Here is an 18,889-nt window from a genome sequence, read left to right as displayed (position 1 = left end):
TGCTGGTAAGTATTATACAATGTATCATGTCATTCTTTGTTAAGTTTATCCATACAAAACAATAGTGAGATGGTGTTAACTAAACACAATGAAGACTATATTTGGACATCATGTGTTTGTTGGTGATTTACAATTGGACATCATGTGTTTCTTTCTGGTTTCTAATTGGACATCATGTGTTTCTTGGTGTGTCTCTCTGGTCTCAGGAGGATGATGTAACACTTCGGAGCAAAGATGCAGAGCAGTAACCCAAAGCTGGATGCTAAGATGGCAAATATCTCCACAGCGTCTGCGTACTTCCCAGGAGAGCTGATGTAGGCAGGGACGAATGAAATCCACACAGCACAGAAGATCAGCATGCTGAAGGTGAGCTTGGCCTCGTTGAAGTTGTCTGGGAGTTTCCTGGCCATGAAGGCTAAGAGGAGACAGAGGGAGGCCAGCAGGCCGATGTAGCCCAGCACCAGAGAGAAGCCAACCACAGAGCCCACTTCACACTCCAGGATGACCTTTGACCCCTTGGTCACAGTAAGGCAGGGGAGGGCTCATGGACAGCCACACGGCACAAATGATCACCTGCATTTACAAACACAATTTAAATATCTTGTAAATGACTGATTAATTCAGTTAGGTGACTTTGAAGTTATTTTAATGTTAAAGCGCTCACCTGAACACTGGTGTTAAGGGAATTTTTATCTATAATGACTAATTATGTATACATTTCAATCAGGATGTACTAATCAGAATACTATTATGCTACTGTACATGTATGCATTCTCTTGATCCCAGTATTGAAAAGATAATGTAGTCAAGAATTTAGAACAATGACGGTCTGTTCCTTGGTACAAATGAATGAGCTATGAATCCAGACTGTCTAGAATGCTTATCTACACTGACTGACCTTGGCTCTAGGCGAGGAGGGAAGGCTTGAGAGCTATAGAGCCTTTCTACCAGTGTCAAGAAGAGACGGAACATGTAGAAAATGCTGATGTCATTTTCAGTTTATAACCTGTGGTAAAATGTGTATGAACTCAATACTCTTGAATAAAGGCTGTTACTTGACTTTAAGACCGGGACTCTGTCCATTCCTATAAAATAAGGGTCTTACAAATCCTTATGAATTGACAGAGTGTTTAATTTTAATTGGGAATTAAAACAGAGGAATTAAATTCCAACAACTGGTAAAGAGGAAGACACTCCCTCTGCTGAATGGGTCCAAAACACCTCAGCTGCCCAGCACCGGGCCTTGCTGAGCGGAACGCAGCCAGAACCACGATGGTCTTGACCAGGAGGCAGGAGAGGCAGAGCACGAAGATGACCCCAAATGCTGCCTGGCGGATCCGACACGCCCACACAGAGGGACGGCCAATGAACACAGGAAGCAGAGCTTGAGTGGCAGGAGAAGCAGGAAGCTCAGCTCCGAGTTGATAGCCCGCACCTGGAAGGGCTACACACACGGTACCATATAAGAATTCTCAATTTGTTCCCATTCAACACTTTAATAAAGATCTTACCAGAGGGGTGTGGCAGTGGTACACAAAGAACACAAACACAGCCACTGTTGCCACAGTGCCGCACACGGCAACAGTGGTCAGGGTGACGCTCATCACGTCATTGAAGGAGAGGAACTCGAGCTGACGAGGGACCCAGGCGGTCCGATGGCTGTTGGACCAGAACTCCAGAGGACACTGGTCACATTGCAAAGAGCCTGGGAGAAAAGCATCATTAATTATTCAGTCTAATAAGTCTTAAGTAAGCATTAACACACAGACTGTGGGAATAACCACCCACAATACTGATATTCAGTTCACTGAACTATGGTGTTGCTGACCTCTCCCTCAGCACAGGAGATGCAGTCGAAGCAGCAAACAGGCTCCCCCTTCTTCCTGGCTACACGGGTGCCTGGGGGACAGCTGTCACTGCACACTGACACAGGCACCTGTACATGCCATGTAATTCATTTCAATTGAACAAAACCATTCACTTCATGTTTTAAAAATAGTCTTTCTTACCGTATTAGATCCTGTGTTCCACTGGATGGCTGATTGGTTGATGAGGAGATTGGACCCGTCTACACAGCCAATTGTGACAAGTTTGAGCAACCCCTGGGCGTGGCCTGCCAGTTCACAAGGTCGTACACAGCAGGGACGTCCACCCCCCGGAAGTAGAACGGCTCCCCAAGTGGAGTGGTGAAGTTCACCTGGTTCAGGTGCTGCAACAGCTTGGAGTGGAGACAAACATGACCATTAAACTGTTAATATGATGTAATAACTCAAAACATATCCCCATAGTGACTGTTAAGTGGACATTTGTTAAGTGGCCAGGTACACGTTATAGGTTATTCTCAGCTGGGAGGTGTCTGTGAAGGGGCTCTGTATCCCCTCCAGAGTCTCTGCCCCACTGCAGGAGGAAAGGAGTGGACGAGGGGAACTGGAGGTGGGAGGGGTATGTGGTAGTGATATAAGGAGGAAGGGGAGAGAGACGTGCCGTGTCCATGTGCTGCTCCAGGGCTACACCCAAACACCGTTTCCCAGAGTTCCTTCAACAGGACATCTCCGGGACGACGAGAGGGGTTGAGACTTCGAAGGTAGGCCTCAAAGCCAGGAATAGGTGCACTGCGGATAGCCACACTCACGACACCCTGAGCGACGTTAAAGAGGGCGGGGTTTCGTAGGAGTTGTCCGCTGGTGCTCCATGCCTCACTGGCCAGAAACTGCCTGTCTGTCACGTTTTTCCTCCCCAGCTCCAGGAGTAACGCCCCCATGTCAGTGTACCAGAGGAAGACCAGGATCACCCGCGCTGTCGAGGCCTGGACCGTGTCTGCTGCTCGCTTCACATCCCTCACCAGGTTTGCCCGGTTGAGGGTCTCAAAGAACGCTAAGCACACCCCTGTCCCCCGAATCTCCTCCTCAAACACCTGGGGATCAAATTGTCACAATACTGATACTAAGTTGATGAAAATATTTTTTTAAGTATCCAGTATTAGATATAATGTAAATAAACAAAGTACAGTTTTCTATACAATTGTTTTGTGATGTAAATTCAATTCTGCATTTCTTTTTCTGTAAACTGAGCAAGAATTTATAAAGTCGTAGACAAAATTCAAAGTAAAATAAGGAAACACCTGTATGCCAGACGACCGTTGTAACGGTTTTCTTCATCTGAAGGAGAAGCGGACCAAAATGCAGCGTGGTAACTTTGATTCATGTTTAATAACAAAAAGATAAACACGAACACTACAAAACAATAAACGTGGGAAACCAAAAACAGTCCTATCTGGTGCAAAACACAGAGACAGGAACAATCACCCACAACCACACAGTGTAACCCAGGTTACCTAAATATGGTTCCCAATCAAACACCTGCCTCTGATTGAGAACCATATCAGGCCAGACATAGAAATAGACAAACAAGACATCCAACATAGAATGCCCACTCAGATCACACCCTGACCAACCAAAACATAGAAACATACAAAGCAAACTATGGTCAGGGTGTGTCAACCGTAGTCATTGTCTACAGCAATAGCCCCGACCCAGGTCCATCCCAAGAGCCAGGTGAGCTGGGCCATGGTGAGGGCCTGGTAGACATCACTGGGGATGGTCCTGAAGACTGTACTTCCGGCGCCGACAGAGATGGCCGCCTCGCTTCGCGTTCCTAGGAAACTATGCAGTTTTTTGTTTTTTTACGTGTTATTTCTTACACTAGTACCCCAGGTCATCTTAGGTTTCTTTACATACAGCCGAGAAGAACTACTGAATATAAGATCAGCGTCAACTCACCATCAGTACGACCAAGAATATGTTTTTCGCGATGCGGATCCTGTGTTCTGCCTTACAACCAGTGTAACCGAGTGGATCACATGCAGCGACCAAAAAAAAAACGACTCAGAAAAGAGGGAAACGAAGCGGTCTTCTGGTCAGACTCCGGAGACGGGCACATCGTGCACCACTCCCTAGCATTCTTCTTGCCAATGTCCAGTCTCTTGACAACAAGGTTGATGAAATCCGAGCAAGGGTAGCATTCCAGAGGGACATCAGAGACTGTAACGTTCTTTGCTTCACGGAAACATGGCTAACTGGAGAGACGCAATCCGAAGTGGTGCAGCCAGCGGGTTTCTCCACGCATCGCGCCGACAGAAACAAACATCTTTCTGGTAAGAAGACGGGCGGGGGCGTATGTCTTATGGCCAACGTGACATGGTGTGATGAAAGAAACATACAGGAACTCAAATCCTTCTGTTCACCTGATTTAGAATTCCTCACAATCAAATGTAGACCGCATTATCTACCAAGAGAATTCTCTTCGATTATAATCACAGCCGTATATATCCCCCCAAGCAGACACATCGATGGCTCTGAACAAACTTTATTTAACTCTCTGCAAACTGGAAACGATTTATCCGGAGGCTGCATTCATTGTAGCTGGGGATTTTAACAAGGCTAATCTGAAAACAAGACTCCCTAAATTTTATCAGCATATCGATTGTGCAACCAGGGGTGGAAAGACCCTGGATCATTGTTACTCTAACTTCCGCGACGCATATAAGGCCCTGCCCCGCCCCCCTTTCGGAAAAGCTGACCACGACTCCATTTTGTTGATCCCTGCCTACAGACAGAAACTAAAACAAGAAGCTCCCACGCTGAGGTCTGTCCAACGCTGGTCCGACCAAGCTGACTCCACACTCCAAGACTGCTTCCATCACGTGGACTGGGAGATGTTTCGTATTGCGTCAGACAACAACATTGACGAATACGCTGATACGGTGTGCGAGTTCATTAGAACGTGCGTTGAAGATGTCGTTCCCATAGCAACGATTAAAACATTCCCTAATCAGAAACCGTGGATTGATGGCAGCATTCGTGTGAAACTAAAGGCACGAACCACTGCTTTTAATCAGGGCAAGGTGTCTGGTAACATGACTGAATACAAACAGTGCAGCTATTCCCTCCGCAAGGCTATCAAACAAGCTAAGCGCCAGTACAGAGACAAAGTAGAATCTCAATTCAACGGCTCAGACACAAGAGGTATGTGGCAGGGTCTACAGTCAATCACGGACTACAGGAAGAAACCCAGCCCAGTCATGGACCAGGATGTCTTGCTCCCAGGCAGACTAAATAACTTTTTGCCCGCTTTGAGGACAATACAGTGCCACTGACACGGCCTGCAACGGAAACATGCGGTCTCTCCTTCACTGCAGCCAAAGTGAGTAAGACATTTAAACGTGTTAACCCTCGCAAGGCTGCAGGCCCAGACGGCATCCCCAGCCGCGCCCTCAGAGCATGCGCAGACCAGCTGGCCGGTGTGTTTACGGACATATTCAATCAATCCCTATACCAGTCTGCTGTTCCCACATGCTTCAAGAGGGCCACCATTGTTCCTGTTCCCAAGAAAGCTAAGGTAACTGAGCTAAACGACTACCGCCCCGTAGCACTCACATCCGTCATCATGAAGTGCTTTGAGAGACTAGTCAAGGACCATATCACCTCCACCCTACCTGACACCCTTGACCCACTCCAATTTGCTTACCGCCCAAATAGGTCCACAGACGATGCAATCTCAACCACACTGCACACTGCCCTAACCCATCTGGACAAGAGGAATACCTATGTGAGAATGCTGTTCATCGACTACAGCTCGGCATTCAACACCATAGTACCCTCCAAGCTCGTCATCAAGCTCGAGACCCTGGGTCTCGACCCCGCCCTGTCCAACTGGGTACTGGACTTCCTGACGGGCCGCCCCCAGGTGGTGAGGGTAGGCAACAACATCTCCTCCCCGCTGATCCTCAACACTGGGGCCCCACAAGGGTGCGTTCTGAGCCCTCTCCTGTACTCCCTGTTCACCCACGACTGCGTGGCCATGCACGCCTCCAACTCAATCATCAAGTTTGCGGACGACACAACAGTGGTAGGCTTGATTACCAACAACGACGAGACGGCCTACAGGGAGGAGGTGAGGGCCCTCGGAGTGTGGTGTCAGGAAAATAACCTCACACTCAACGTCAACAAAACTAAGGAGATGATTGTGGACTTCAGGAAACAGCAGAGGGAACACCCCCATCCACATCGATGGAACAGTAGTGGAGAGGGTAGCAAGTTTTAAGTTCCTCGGCATACACATCACAGACAAACTGAATTGGTCCACTCACACAGACAGCATCGTGAGGAAGGCGCAGCAGCGCCTCTTCAACCTCAGGAGGCTGAAGAAATTCGGCTTGTCACCAAAAGCACTCACAAACTTCTACAGATGCACAATCGAGAGCATCCTGGCGGGCTGTATCACCGCCTGGTATGGCAACTGCACCGCCCTCAACCGTAAGGCTCTCCAGAGGGTAGTGAGGTCTGCACAACGCATCACCGGGGGCAAACTACCTGCCCTCCAGGACACCTACACCACCCGATGCTACAGGAAGGCCATAAAGATCATCAAGGACATCAACCACCCGAGCCACTGCCTGTTCACCCCGCTGCCATCCAGAAGGCGAGGTCAGTACAGGTGCATCAAAGCTGGGACCGAGAGACTGAAAAACAGCTTCTATCTCAAGGCCATCAGACTGTTAAACAGCCACCACTAACATTGAGTGGCTACTGCCAACACACTGTCAATGACACTGACTCTACTCCAGCCACTTTAATCATGGGAATTGATGGGAAATGATGTAAATATATCACTAGCCACATTAAACAATGCTACCTTATATAATGTTACTTACCCTACATTGTTCATCTCATATGCATACGTTGATACTGTACTCTATATCATCGACTGCATCCTTATGTAATACATGTATCACTAGCCACTTTAACTATGCCACTTGGTTTACATACTTATCTCATATGTATATACTGTACTCGATATCATCTACTGTATCTTGCCTATGCTGCTCTGTACCATCACTCATTCATATATCCTTATGTACATATTCTTTATCCCCTTACACTGTGTATGACAGTAGTTTTTTTTGGAATTGTTAGTTAGATTACTTGCTCGTTATTACTGCATTGTCGGAACTAGAAGCACAAGCATTTAACATCTGCTAACCATGTGTATGTGACAAATAAAATTTGATTTGATTTGGATTTGATTTGAAGAAGTTAGGGAACTCCTGTCTGTCACTGAGACAGCCACAGCTGGCCTGGTAACTGATCTGAGGACAACGCCATTGAATCAATCATTTCTCACTAAATACCAGACCAGATGAATTATAAGTCATTAAAGCATTATCACAATCTTTCTAGCTGAGTGTACAAAACATTAAGAACACCTTGAGTTGCACCCCCATTTGCCCTCAAAACAGCCTCAATTCGTTGGGGCATGGACTCTACAAGGTGTCGAAAGCGTTCCATAGGGATGCTGGTCCATGTTGACTCCAATGCTTCCCACAGTTGTTTCAAGTTGGCTGGATGTGGTGAATCATTCTTGGTACACACGACATTGCAGTTCTTGACACAAACCGGTGTGCCTGGCACCTACTACCATACCACGTTCACAATCTTTTGTCTTGCACATTCACCCTCTGAATGGCCAATATACACAATCCATGTCTCAATTTTCTCAAGGCTTAAAAAACATATTTGAAATCCTTCTTTAACATGTCTCCTCCCCTTCATCTACACTGATTGAAGTGGATTTAACAAGTAACATCAATAAGGAATCTTAGCTTTCACTTGGATTCACTGGGTCAGTCTATGTCATGGAAGAGCAGGTGATCCTAAAGTTTTGTCCACTCAGTATATAACCTGGTTGTTGAGAGAGAGACTAAGGACACAATCGAAACAATATTTTTTTATGAAGTACCAAATACCCTCATAATATCTCAGTAAATACTAGACTATCTGAAATATGATGAATTAAAGTATTATGGCAATTTTTCTAGCCATTGCACTTTCTGGTTGTGTGGAGAGAGACTGACCACAGGCACAGAGAGAAGCCCCAGGGTCCTGGCCAGGATGATGGTCTGAGTGGATGATGCATTACCAATGACCAGAGGAACAGGGCAGTCACTAGGTGGCTGTGCTGGACAGGACAGAATACCCATAACATGGATGTTTAATCAGAACCACATGATACCAAGTACATGAACTACAATATTTGATATTAATTTAGTGTAGTGTCTTCACAATATTATTGGCTATTTGGCAAATACATTTCATTACATTTTAATTTTAGGGAAACATGAGGTTGAGGTTAGTGGTTAAAATCACATTTGAGGTTGTAAATCTCTGTAGTTTCACATCTGATGTCCCCCCCTGACACCAGGGACGGTGCCCCTCACAGGCTCCAGGGGTGCTGACTACAGCTGTCCAGGATACGGTAGCCCAGCCGGACCCCAGGCAGCAGGAAGGGGTTACGTCTATGACTACCTGTGTAGAAAAGGCCCATGGAATTGGTGGAATAATCCTTTAATTCATTGCCACTTACTCAACTGGGCCAGGGGTGCTTTAATTAGGTCAGGTGAAAATGTCTGACAGCTCTCAACTCCATAAAAGGAGGAAATTGCCATTGCCTGATCTCGCTGCTTTCTCTTCTTTAAACCTGTTGGGGCTAGGGGGCAGCATTTTCACTTTTGGATGAAAGGCGTGCCCAGAGTAAACTGCCTCCTACTCTTTCTTAGATGGGAATGCATATTATTAAACACTCAGAAGTTTCTAAAACTGTTTGAATTATGTATGTGAGTATAACAGAACTCATATGGTAGACAAAAACCTGAGAAGAAATCCAAACAGGAAGTGAGAACTCGATATTCAAAACAGTGCCATTTGAAGTTCAGCTTAGATATGGATGTGCATGCACTTCCTAGGGCTTCCACAAGATGTCATTGTCTTTAGATTCTGGTTGTATGATTCTACTATGAAGGAGGGGCTCATAATAGCTCTTTGAGTGGGTGGTCTGGCAGAAAGTCTCGGTCTCAATGCGCAAGGTCACGAGAGAGTTTTCTTCCGTTCCAATGAAATTCTCCGGTTGGAACCTTATTGGTGATTAATGTTTAAAACATCCTAAATATTGATTGCATACATCATTTGACTTGTTTCTACGACCTGTAACGGAACTTTTTGAGTTTTTGTCTGGAGGAATTGCTCATGCTTTTTGAGGATTGAATGCTGGGCTGAACAAGCTAGCAGCAAGTGGCTAAATGATGGCCTTTATGGAACTTTATGGAACAAATCAGTCTTTTATTGTCGAACTGGGATTCCTGGAACTGCCTTCTGATTAAGATATTCAAAGGTAAGGGAATATTTATAGTGTTTTTTGTAGCTTCTGCTGACGCCAAAATGGCGGCTATTTCTTTGGGTACTGAGCGCCGTTCTCAGATTATTCCTTTTCCATAAAGTTTTTTTGAAATCTGATACAGCGGTTGCATAGAGGATACGTTTATCTTTAATTCTGTGAATAACACTTGCATCTTTTATCAATGTTTAATGTGAGTATTTCTGCAAAATCACCGGATGTTTTGGAAACAAAACATTACTGCACGTAACGCGCCAATGTAAACTGAGATTTTTTATATATATACACATTATCGAACAAAACACACAATATATGTATAACATGATGTTCTATGAGTGTCAAAGGTCAGTGATTCATTTTATCTATATTTCTGCTTTTGTGACTCTATCCTTGGCTGTGAAAAATGTCTGTGTGTGTTTTTGAATTTGGTGGTGATCTAACATAAATATATGTTGTGTTTTCGCTGTAAAACATTTTAAAAATCGGACATGATGGGTAGATTAACAAGATGTTTATCTTTCATTTGCTGTATTGGACTTGTTAATGTGTGAAAGTTAAATATTTCTAAAGAATATTTTTGGAATTTCCCGCCACCTTTTCAGCTGAATGGGAGGGGGTGTTCCCTTTAGGGGACTCCTTGCCATAACAAGTTTTTAACTCTGTCTGATCCAGAAGTTCTGTGCGTCCATGAATCCACGTAAGTCCACCGACTCTGTTACCTTTCATCTGAACTATCTGTTCGATCTGGAGAGTCTTCAGTTATTGTTTATAATTATTACCGCGGAGCGGGACTTGGAGCGCATGCTTCAAACATATTGTGTAATGTGAATGGTCAATGATCACGGCCCTACGGATCCTCATAGGACAATTATGCAATCGATATGGTTCATATGTAATGAAATTGATTACATGTACACATGAAGAAAATGGAAAGGGTGAAATGAGAGACGTCATTGTTTGCCTAAATGACTCAGGGATGATTACAATTGACTTCTTAATTAATTGGATTGTTGACTTCCCTAATTATGTTAATCATGAATGATTGTTATATGATCTTTGGGACGATGACTTTGATCAGATACATGTTATTTGTTTCCCTTTGTTATGCAGCACAGACTACTCAGTAAATATACCAGTTTATGGTTAAAGGAATTCCTGCCTCAGTCTCATCCATTCCTCTGTCACCTGACACGTTCACATTCACTGTCAGTCATCCTACCGGTCCAGCTACCCACACAGATTCCACTAATTTTTCAATGGTCCTTCGAACCGGATGATGACTGAACCAAATACAGGTGAAAAGGAAATGGAGGGGAGTGGGAAGAATTGTCTCCACTGGAAGGAAGAAGAGTGGAGGAAAGAGCAGCTGAGGGAAAGGTCTTGGAACAAAGGAAATATCCAGGAGCTAAGCCTAAAGCAACAAAGGCTTCATCCTCAACCACCAGCAGCACCAGAAGAACCAGGCAAGCACCTGGTTATCTTAAGGATTATGTGGTCGAGTTTCCGACATCAAAGGGCCAGTCCACCAGAGCTCAAAGTGGTGATGGATCAACAGTACATTTCAGCCATCAACCATCCCCTTTGAGCCAAGGACCGGAAACTGCTTTGGAGCAGGAAAGTGGTCTACATGAAGAACCTATGGAGGAGGTAACTCCCACTGCACAGGTCCACCAGCTTCCTGAGGCTCCGCTCACCCCTTAACTAATGGGAAATCGTCGATGCACTCTAGACGGAGTGGGAGTTCGACCAGTGGATACCCCTTTGGAAGTGGCCATGGCAGCCACCATTCACTAGCCCTCAGCGATTCACAGACCGCTGTCCTACAAGAGAGGATGAAACTATTAGCTTTGGAGGAAATTGAGGGTCAGATTGAGGAGGAACTACAGGCTGAAGAACGATGTCATCAATTGGATGTGCAGGCCTGTAGAGCTCTACAGGAACGGGAATTCATTGCCAAGGACCTGGCACAGCAGCGATGGCACCGTCAAACAAGAAGGGAATTGGAGGAGGCACGGATGGTCTCATCCTTCCTGGAGAGAAACAAACAGGGATTTGACCTGACCACCCCTCCACATGGACCTGACCTGTCTGCCTTTCCTTCCCAATCTGCCCCTCTGGTACAGCAAGGCACACAGTCCCCGGAGGCTCCGGGGTCAACAGCCAACACAGAGCATGGGAGACAGGCTGCTCCGCCAACACCTTTTATACCAGTGACACAAGTTAGCATTCCTCCATCTGGACAAAGCATCACTCCTTTGCCTTTCCACCAATTACTAACCACGGCAAATCGTTCCTCTCGTCCAGGGCCAGGCCAGTCCTCAAACATCAGGTCGGAGGGCTCTCACCCGATTCTGGCTGCCACAAATGGAGGGTCTGGGACAGTAGGGGACCGACCCAATGAGGCCACAGTGGGCTCTTCAGAAGTCCCGGGTTTATCCTTCACGCAACCAGAAGAGGGAGCCAACATTATGAAACTTCTAGTAGCGTCAGCCTATGGAATTCCCAGACCAAAACTGCCATACTTTGAGAGCGGAAAGGAGAGTGAATTTGTCCTTTTGGAAATGGCATTGGAGAGCCTACTGGGTATTCACAGTCATCTGTCAGAACGCTACAAATACCAAGTACTAATGGATCATTTATGGTTTCCCAGTGCATACAGGCTGGCCCAATCCTTTATGCACTCCGCAACACCATACACTGCCGCTCTCCAGGCCCTGAAGGCGAGATATGTTGAGCCACGCCAGCTATTCCAGAATGAACTAAACAACATCCGGAACACATCTCCAATTAAAATGGGAGACCATGCTGCCTTCCAAGAGTTCTCCCTGGCTGTCCAATCCCTGACCTCGATGCTCCAATCAATTGAGGCAGAGGAGGCACATGAAGAACCAAGGCTTCTTAGCAAACTTCCAGGGTACTTCAGAGACAGATGAATTGAACATTGTTTGAATAAGGGCATCCTGAAAGGGGGCTCGAAAAGGACCTATACTCTCAGAGACCTGGCTGCATGGTTGGAGGTCAAGGCAAAGGCGGAGAGCATCGCTCACCAGGCCACAATCTCAGCCATAGCCACCAGGGGAGGGAAGGAGTTTGAACGCCAGCAGGGACAGAAAAGGCCAAATCCCACTACCATGTACTTAAATAGTGAAGCCGGGGAGGAACCCGGGAAGAAGACCCTCTCAAGAGCAAGAACATCAAATTCCAGCCTTACTGCCCATATTGCAATAGTAAGGGGCACTTCCTTGGCTCATACCCCAGGGTAAAAAAGCTCACTCTACCTCAATTGAAGGCCTGGATCACTTCAGGCAAGCGATGCTACAAGTGTGCCCGTAGCCATAAGGCGGAGACCTGCACATTGAGGAAATCCTGCAATCGCTGTAAGGAAATCCATCTCACCGTGTTGCATGATGTAATTCCCCAAGCACAGAAGGAGCAGAGTTTGCTCATGGTAGGAGCTGCAAAGGAGCTGTACCTCGACCAGCAGAACCGGTCTCCAAGGGTCATGTTGAAGGTAGTCAAGGTCATGCTGCAAAGTGAAGGGAGAAGCATTGATACATTCGCCGTTCTAGATGATGGGTCAGAAAGAACAATCCTTCTCACGGTGGCCACCCGTCAGTTTAACCTGGAGGGGACCCCCGAGACCCTTAATCTCAGAATGGTGCAACATGATGTTACCCAAATGAAAGGCTCTACTGTGACCTTTAGCATTTCACCTTCAGGAAACAGGGACGTGGCCTATAACATCACCAATGCCTTCAAGGCAGATGGCTTGAATCTCGCAGAGCACTCCTGCCCGGTAAGTGTTCTACAGAAACAATATCCTCATCTACGAGGATTGCCTCTTCCTAACCTGGCCAGAGTAGCGCCACTTATCCTGATTGGGTCAGACCACCCACATCTGGTCACCCCGACTGAGCCTATACGAGCTGGACCAGAAGGAGGGCCCATTGCTGCCCATACATCCTTGGGTTGGGCTGTGCAAGGTCCAGCCCATCTACTTCTCTCCACCCAAGCTGTACAGTCACAGCAAGTCCTCTTCACCAGAAGCAATCCAGATCCATCCCCCTGTGCAGCCACAGACCTCCTTCGGAATGTTGAGATGCTCTGGAAGATGGACACCTTCTCCAACTGGAAGCTACAGGAGGTCACTCGCTCGAAACATGACTCCTATGCATTAGATCTCCTGGAGAAGAGCACCACCACCACTGAAATGGATGGCGTTCACAGGTATGCGAACCCACTGCTACGGGTGCCCAACCATCCTCCTCTGGCAACCACAACATGGGCTGTACTCCCACTACAGCGTGGAACGGAGCGACGCCTGGTGAAGAATCCTGAGCTTGCAGAAGTTCATAACCTAGAGATTCATAACCTTGTGAAGGCAGGCTATGTCATTAAAGTGACAGCCTATGAAGTGGGAAGCACACTCCGTGAATCCTGGTATATCCCTCACCATGTTATCCAGCAACACGGTGGGAAGTACCGACTTGTCTTCAACTGTTCATTCCAAGCTGCTGGTCAAAGCCTGAATGACTGTCTACTCCTCTCTGCAGAGCGTATACAGTGACCCAGAGGTATGGGATTCAGAGGAAAATGCCTCCTATGTGGATAACTGCTTACAGAGCATCCCATCCACGGCTGAAGCGAAAGCACTCCTTGATAAAGTTTGGAATCTCCTGTCCAAAGGGGGATTTGAGGTCCGACAGTGGGCGAGTAACAGAGCGGAGGTTATCCAGCACCTCCTGCCACAAGCCAGGTCCAGTAGCAGTGAACTATGGCTATCGCAGTCTGGTGCTAACCCAGAAGGGCCCACTCTAGGACTTATAGGTGGAGCTGCATACCAGATACCCTGGGGTATAAGCACCGCTCATCCCTGAGTACCGAAACCCCCACTCTGCTCACCATCTATCGGACCCTGGCCAGTCAATACAATCCCCTTGGGTATATCCTGCCATACACAACCCAGGCCAAAGTCTTAGTCCAGGACCTGTGCTAGACCAAGAGGGACTGGGATGAACCGATCCACCCGGCTGACCTAGTGGAATGATGGATCTGTTGGGAAACAGAATTATCGGAGCTCTCTGAAGTCCAAATGCCAAGATGTTATGTACCACCCTGTGCTGACCAACTGGGATCATGCCTGGAACTTGTTACTGTAATTTAAATATACCAATGTGTTTTCATTAATTGAATTCCCTTAATATATTTCAAGATTTGTAAGATTCTTGTTTGCATAAAATAGACGGAGACCAGCCATTTCAATAATAGGTAACAGAATTTATTCTCGGAGCGCGCTGCCACGTTACCACAAGCAACAGTTTATATACAATAACATGACATCATTTCATTGCTTAACAGAATCCCCTCCTCCAGACCGGGTCAAAGGGAACTTTAAAGGTTCATTCTGAGTTCATTCTGACCCCCCTAGCACATACACAGGACACACAACACAACTGAATTAACTTTTGACCCCTCAACATTATCGATCACCACTTAGCTGACAGTTCTAATTAACAGAAAACCTAGGAATGCACACACTGTCTTATCTAAAACATCCCAGAGCTGGCTCAACCATAGGTTAACTACCTTATCTGCTTACTTAATCCACAACCCATTCGTTTCTGCCTAGTTGGAATGGTGTTCATTAACTTTAATTACTCCTTGTCTGTGTCACACAATCCCTTCTTATGAACTCATATTGTTAATCAGATATAATAAAACAGAGTATAAGTTTACTTAGTTACAGTTCCATTAAAAATTATTTGTTCAGTCATTTAAACATAATTTTCCAAACAAACTGCATGTGTTCTGTGACGCTTCGGAGTGAGCTTATGGGGCGGTTTCCTATCTAAGAGTGGAGGATAAGGCAGGCCACACCCATGTCTCCTTTGTCATGGCCAGGTCCAGGGTCGCAACCAAGAAGCAGTTGTCAATGCCTAGGCTGGAACTCTGTGCCGCCCTTTCCAGAGCCCAGTTGGCCTCTACCTTGCGAGCCGAGCTCACCTTGCCAATCCAAAGGGTCATCTACTGGAGTGATTTGACCACTGTATTGACCTGGCTCAAGTCGGAGTCCTGCAGGTATAAGGTCTTTGTCGGAACTCTCATTGCGGAAATCCAAGACCTAACCGAAGTCCAGGACTGGAGGTATGTTGATAGCATAAAATAATCCTGCTGATGACGTTACTCACGGTAAAACCCTTAAAGAACTGGCTAAACCCCATCGCTGGAGCTTGGGACCACCATTCTTGGTGGTCTACCTAAGTATGGTCTACCTAAGTATGGTCTACCTAAGTCTACCTAAGAAAAGGCTACCTAAGTATGGTTCTCAATCAGAGACAACGATAGACAGCTGCCTCTGATTGAGAACCACACCCGGCCAAACACACAGAGAATAAAACATAGAACCCACAACATAGAATGCCCACCCCAACTCACGCCCTGACCAAACCCAAAATAGAGACATAAAAGGATCTCTAAGGTCAGGGCGTGACAGAGTTGACAGTATTCCCTAACACATGTGCCCCCCTAGACACAACTACGCCAACAAAAAGTCCTGCAGCTCTGTTGGACACTGGGTAAGTACATTGTCAATGGTAGGCTTTAAGGGGACTCCTATAGCTCATCTCTTGGCAGTAGCACTGTAGACAACTTTATCACTGACCTCAACCCAGTGTATCTTAGAGCATTCACAGTCAGTCCACTGACACCCCTATCAGATCACACTCTACTTGAACAGAGCTATGCTCAATCATGAGGCATCAAAGCCCAAGGAACTGAATATATTAAGAAATGCTGTAGATGGAAGGAAAGTAGTGTAGAAACCTACCAAAACCAAAGAGGCAACAACAAATGAAATCCCTCCTGGACAAAATGTTGCACTGAAATAGTGAAGATGCAAACTTACCAGTAGAAAACCTAAACAATATATTTGATCTTGTCACGTTCTGACCTTAGTTATTTTATTATGTCTTTGTTTTTATTATGTCTTTGTTTTAGTATGGTCAGGGCGTGAGATGGGTGGGTTGTCAATGTTCTTTTTTTTATAATTAGGGATTTTCTGTGTTTGGCCTGGTATGGTTCGCAATCAGAGGCAGCTGTCAATCGTTGTCCCTGATTGAGAATCATACTTAGGTAACCTGGCTTCACTTTTGAGTTGTGGGTGTTTATTTTTCCGTGTTAGTGTTTGTGGCACACGGGACTGTTTCGGTTTTGATTACTTCACGTTTATTGTTTTGTTCAGTGTTCGTTATTCATTAAAAAAACTATGAACACTTACTACACTGCGCATTGGTCCTCCGAACCTTCATACTACTCCTCTTCGTCAGAAGAAATGGAGATACCTACCTAACTTAAAAACATAAAGACCTAGAAAATCAGAGTTTACACCTTCACTATGGTGAATCACTAAAACAATAAAGAAATACACTGCAAAAAAAGAAGAAAAGGCACGGCAGAAATCAGCTCAATTGAAGAATCCATAGAATCTAACCACTTCTAGGAAAATTGGAAAAAATATGTATTTTATATTTGAGATTCTTTCCCTTGATGACAACTTTGCACACTCTTGGCATTCACTCAAACAGCTTCATGAGGTAGTCACCTTGAATGCATTTCAATTAACAGTTGTTTATTTTTATTTTTTATTTTTTTATTTCACCTTTATTTAACCAGGTAGGCTAGTTGAGAACAAGTTCTCATTTGCAACTGCGAACATGGCCAAGATAAAGCATAGCAGTGTGAACAGACAACACAGAGTTACACATGGAGTAAACAATTAACAAGTCAATAACACAGTAGGAAAAAAAGAGAGTCTATATACATTGTGTGCAAAAGGCATGAGGAGGTAGGCGAATAATTATAATTTTGCAGATTAACACTGGAGTGATAAATGATCAGATGGTCATGTACAGGTAGAGATATTGGTGTGCAAAAAAGCAGAAAAGTAAATAAATATAAACAGTATGGGGATGAGGTAGGTAAAATTGGGTGGGCTATTTACCGATAGACTATGTACAGCTGCAGCGATCGGTTAGCTGCTCAGATAGCAGATGTTTGAAGTTGGTGAGGGAGATAAAAGTCTCCAACTTCAGCGATTTTTGCAATTCGTTCCAGTCACAGGCAGCAGAGAACTGGAACGAAAGGCGGCCAAATGAGGTGTTGGCTTTAGGGATGATCAGTGAGATACACCTGCTGGAGCGCGTGCTACTGGTGGGTGTTGCCATCGTGACCAGTGAACTGAGATAAGGCGGAGCTTTACCTAGCATGGACTTGTAGATGACCTGGAGCCAGTGGGTCTGGCGACAAATATGTAGCGAGGGCCAGCCGACTAGAGCATACAGGTCGCAGTGGTGGGTGGTATAAGGTGCTTTAGTAACAAAACAGATGGCACTGTGATAAACTGCATCCAGTTTGCTGAGTAGAGTGTTGGAAGCTATTTTGTAGATGACATCGCCGAAGTCGAGGATCGGTAGGATAGTTAGTTTTACTAGAGTAAGTTTGGCGGCATGAGTGCCTTATTAAAAGTGAATTAGTGGAATTTCTTTCATTCTTAATGCATTTGAGCCAATCAGTTGTGTTGTGACAAGGAAGGGGTGGTATACGGAAGAAAGCCCTATTTGGTAAAACACTGTAAGGGGTGCGTAACCGGTGGCAGGGAAGTCCGACACAGGAGAGCAGAACTAGGTAATTGCCGAAGCAGTTTAATAGCAAAACCAATGGCATAAAGAGTAACAAGACATGGGTACACAACCCGTCGAGGACCAGTCAACATGTGCACAAGCTCTTACAATAAACAATTCCGCACAAAGACATGGGGGGAACAGAGGGTTAAATACACAACACGTAATGAGGGAATTAAAACCAGGTGTGTGGGAAAACAAGACAAAACAAATGGAAAATTAAAAATGGATCGGCGATGGCTAGAAGACCAGTGACGTCGACCGCCAAACACCGCCCGAACAAGAAGAGGAACCGACTTCAGCAGAAGTAGTGACAATACCCCCACCCCCTTGACGCGCGGCTCTAGCAGCGCGCCAACACCGGCCTCGGGGAAGACCCGGAGTGTGAGGTGCAGGGTGATCCGGATGGAGACGGTGGAACTCCCGCAGCATTGAAGGGTCCAACACATCCTCCACCGGAACCCAGCATCTCTCTTCCGGACAATTCCCCTCACAGTCCACAAAGTACTGAAGGCCCCTCTCCCGACACCTCAATTCCATTATGGAGCGAACGGAGTATGCCGGGGCCCCCTCGATGCCCAGAGGGGGCAGAGGAACCTCCTGCACACACATGATATGAGGGGTTAATATGGTAATCGGGGGGAAGCTCTAACCTGTAACTCAACTCGTTCAGTTTCCTCAGAACTTTAAATGGCCACACAAACCGCTGACACAGCTTCCGGCAGGGCAGGCCGGAGGGGCAGGTTTGGGGTCGAGAGCCAGACACGGTCCTCTGGGGCCTCACTGTGGTGACGGTCTGCGCAGGCTTTCTGGCGCAGCACAGCATGCTGAAGGTGAACATGGGCGGCGTCCCATGTTTCCTCCGCACGCCGGAACCAGTCATCCCCCGCAGGAGTCTTGGTCTGACTCTGATGCCAAGGAGCAAGAACCGGCTGATACCCCAGTATGCACTGGAAGGGGGAGAGGTTCGTGGAGGAGTAGCG

General features: G+C 46.1%; 1 pseudogene; it reads right to left on the bottom strand.

Annotated features, from left to right (window-relative positions):
* Positions 1-176: 176 nt before the first annotated feature.
* Positions 177-18,789, bottom strand: LOC112266198 (annotated as a pseudogene).
* Positions 18,790-18,889: the final 100 nt, after the last annotated feature.

The sequence above is a fragment of the Oncorhynchus tshawytscha genome, linkage group LG13, assembly GCF_018296145.1.
Source record: "Oncorhynchus tshawytscha isolate Ot180627B linkage group LG13, Otsh_v2.0, whole genome shotgun sequence".
In the NCBI taxonomy this organism is placed as follows: domain Eukaryota; kingdom Metazoa; phylum Chordata; class Actinopteri; order Salmoniformes; family Salmonidae; genus Oncorhynchus; species Oncorhynchus tshawytscha.
The sequence above is the reverse complement of the archived record's forward strand: the minus strand, read 5'-3'. Positions and strand labels throughout refer to the sequence as shown.